Source organism: Cebus imitator, unplaced genomic scaffold (assembly GCF_001604975.1).
Source record: "Cebus imitator isolate Cc_AM_T3 unplaced genomic scaffold, Cebus_imitator-1.0 Scaffold340, whole genome shotgun sequence".
NCBI classification, from domain to species: domain Eukaryota; kingdom Metazoa; phylum Chordata; class Mammalia; order Primates; family Cebidae; genus Cebus; species Cebus imitator.
In genome coordinates this window covers 398,348-402,443 of record NW_016107655.1, presented here as the reverse complement: position 1 = coordinate 402,443, position 4,096 = coordinate 398,348, and positions in this window count along the sequence as shown.

The following is a 4,096-nucleotide window of genomic DNA, read 5'->3' as shown; positions in this document are numbered from 1 at the left end:
CTGTCACCCAGGCTGGAGTTCAGTGGCATCATCATGGCTTAGTGCAGCCTTGACCTCCCCAGGCTCAGGTGATCCACCCACCTCAGCTTCTGAGTAGCTGGGACCGCAGGTGTGTGCCACCACGACTGGTTAATTTTTGTATGTTTTGTAGAGACAAGGTTTTGCCATGTTGCCCAGGCTGGTCTTGAACTCCTGGGCTCAAGTGATCTGCCTGCCTTGGTCTCCCAAAGTGCTGAGATTACAGGTATGAGTCACCATGCCTGGCCAAAATATGTAATTTTTAAAAGAGTTGTAAACTGACTTTTAAAATTTAACAGTATATCCTATTTATGACATTATTCTGAAAATATTCTAAAATATATGTTTTAAAGCTACATAATATTTATTATGAATTAACAAAATTTATGAAAATAACATATGAGATATTTCCACTGTTTCCAACTTTTTTTAACCAACTGTAATTGACCCAGCACTAAACAAAGTTGGGCTTTGTCTCAAGGGTCAGAATTACAAACTAATAAGCCACAGATGGATCATTTGTACACATGATGGAAAAGAAATACTCCACATGGAAATTTCCCCTGTGGAGGAAAACTATATAATGCTTTTTGAAGGTTGCGGTATAGAATGGGTCCTTAGAGAAAAATCAAAGGATTCTCGATTATTTTCTACTTTAAAAGAAAATGAATTGCATCCAAGCTTTCATTAAACAAGTTACTATCTCTGTCTCATCTTTCTTTGAAATAAATGACTACCAAACATCATTATGTGGTACTTTGCTATCTTATGGATTGTTTTATTCTGGAGCAAACGGACTTCTTGCTCACAAAGGACTGTACCTCTCTTATTGTAACACAATTAGGAAGTCTTTACAGTTTTATTCCAGCTCCCTGAAATGATCTGAGGTCAGCTAACTAACTTCACTGAGTTTTCATTCTTCTTATTTGTACATTGGGGATAATAATATTCCCTTTACTAAATAATATGTCAATAGAGTACATGGCAGATAGAAATTTCCCTGTAAGTGATAACAATTCTTATTTTACAGTGACTTCTTTTTCAATGGTGAAAGGAGTAGCAGAGAGTGGGGCCTAAGAAATATTAAGGGGGGTGTAGGGACAGGACACGCAGATGCCTAATTAGATTCAGGGGACATGAATGATTCTCTGCTCAAAGATACCTCCTCTACGCATTCTTCCTGTTGTGACAAACTTGGACCCATACCCCTGCATGATCCTAGCCTTTATACCCAAATCTGACTACAATCTAGCTCAGTGCTTCTCAAAGTGGATCAGCAGAATGAGCATCACCTTGGAACTGGTGAAATACTATCTGCCAGTTTTCACCCAAGAGCTGCTGAATAGAAACTCTGGGGGTGGTGCTCAGTAAGATGTGTTTTTAAAAGTCCTCCAGGTGATACTGGATGGACATTAAATTTTGAGAAACACTGATCTATCTTGAATCTTTAACCAGGCCTACCCAGTCACTCCTCACATAGCCCCTGAAGTCCCGCCTAATTCAGATTCCCCCCTCTTCTGGCTTTCATTCTGAGCTCTTACTATTTGTTTTGTCTCAACCCTGAATTCTTCTCCAGCTCTGATTTTGATATCTCATCTTTAGCCTCATTCTAAGACGTTGAATCTGACAAATGATATGATTCAACCTGTCCCTTGGTATCCGCATGCTTGCTCCAGACTGTTTATTTTGGTGTTGTTTAGCCCCTGGGACTTCAGTCTCCCTGGATCTGGACCAGGCAGCCAATACTTCTACTAGGCTTACTCCGGCAGGAGGATTGGCTCATTACCAGCCCAACTTCCAGGCGCAGTCCTGCCCCGCGTTCTGCAGCATGGGAGAAATAGAAGAACCTCTGCTTCTAGAACTCAGTCAAAATGTGTAGTTCTTGCTTTGACTTTACCCCAATTTCTTTTTTTCTTTCTTTCTTTTTTTTTTTTTTGAGACAGAGTCTCGCTCCATTGCTAGGTGCCAGGCTGGACTGCAGTGGCGCAATCTAGGCTCACTGCAACCTCAGCCTCCTGGGTTCAAGCAATTCTCCTGCCTCAGCCTCCTGAGTAGCTGGGACTACAGGCACGCACCACCACACTCAGCTAATTTTTGTATTTTTAGTAGAGACAGGGTTTCACCATGTTGGCTAGGATGGTCTCGATCTCTTGGCCTCGTGATCTGCCCGCCTTGGCCTCCCAAAGTGCTGGGATTACAGGCATGAGCCACCGTGCCCAGCCGACTTTACCCCAATTTCTATCTGGAGTTCTGCTTTAGCTCCTAGCTCAGTGCCCCATTTCTTCTGGAGCTGGAGTTCTGCCTGACTCTTTCATTACTCTTAGTAGCTGGAGACTTGCTCTTTAGTCAGTGTATTAATGACCTATTTCTGCATTAAAATTTCCTCCCAAACTTATTGGCCTGAAGCAACAACAAACACTTATTATCTCACAGTTTCAGAGGATCTGACATTCAGGAACAGCTTTGCTAGGTGATTGTGGCTTGGGGTCTCTCATGGGGTTGCAATCAAGCTATAGAAGGGATGAAGACATGGCTGGGGATGGATGTACTGCCTCCAGGGTGGCTCACTCATGTGGTTGACAAGCTAATGCTGGCTATTGGCAATAAGACCCAGCTCTTTGGCATCTATATGTCCCCATAGGACTGCTTGAGTGTCCTCATGACATGGCATCTAGCTTCCCCTACAGTGAGTGATTGAAGAGAAAGACATGCTTTTTAGGATGTAGTCCCTGAAGTCATAAACCATGTTTTCCATCACATTTTATTTGTTAGAAGCAAGTCATTAAGGGTAGTTTACACTCAGAGGAAGAGAAATTAGTCCCCCCCACCCCTTTTTGAAGGGAGGAGTGTCAAAGATTTATAGGCATATTTTCTATTATTTATTTATTTATTGAGATGAAGTCTCTCTCTGTCGCCAGGCTGGAGTGCAGTGGTGCGATCACGGCTCGCTGCAACCTCTGCCTCCTGGGTTTGAGTGATTCTCCTGCCTTAGTCTCCAGAGTAGCTGGGACTACAGTGCATGCCACCATGCTCAGCTAATTTTTGTATTTTTAGTAGAGATGGGGTTTCACCATGTTGGCCAGGATAGTCTCGATCTCTTGACCTTGTGATCTGTCTGCCTTAGAGTCCCAAAGTGCTAGGATTATTGGTGTGAGCCACTGTACCCAGCTTACAGGCATATTTTCAAAATACCATAGTCTTTGGAAAAGTTTCCTGTCATATCACTCATTTCTTAAGATGCTGTGCTTTGCTGGTCCATTTCTGGCAGATTCTAGAGGCTGACCTTTGTCCTTGACCAGGTACCCTGCACTCTATACCAGATGAATAGCCCTTTTTATCTCTTTTCAATACTTAATCCATGTTGAATTGATATTCAGTGAACCTTATATTAATTATAAAATTCAGCCATTTATTGAGCACCTACTGTAGGGATTGACAACCAGTACATTTGGTCATTCCTTTATTTCCTGTTTTAAACTTGGTGAATGTGACATGTCCTAACAACAAATGCCTTTGTCAATAAGATAATAATTTGAGTTAATACGTTTGAGTTTTTTGTATGCTAACTAGGTTCCAGGCTGCCACATAAATGTATCCAGCTGGAGCGTTACACCAAGCTGCCCAGCTGAGGGTCAGTAGTGGCTGAAATCCAGCCCATCCTCTGTGAGCCACAGCCCTGGTTTGGGTTGCATGTGCTTAGAAGAAAGAGAACCTTTCTTCTAATGAGAACTGTGAAAATAAATAAAAATCTTAACTGTTGGAACTTTAAATTATTTTGAGTCTGATATGATTATGGGGCCTGAGTAATGGCAGCTGTAACCCAGGCAGCTTTAATCTTTGTTTCTCCAATTATAGATTAGCCTTCTTCCTTACCTATATTGTTTTGTAAAATGTTGGAACTAGCTACAGGGCATCAGGGCAGACCCCTTCCCTCTTACTGTTTATCTTCATTACAGATTAGCTTTCCTCTTACATCTCATACAAAGACTTCGTGGTTATCACATTGTCTAAGACACAATATTAAATATACTTTTTATTTCCTTGAAAAGGAAACAAAAACAAACTATATGGAAAAGAA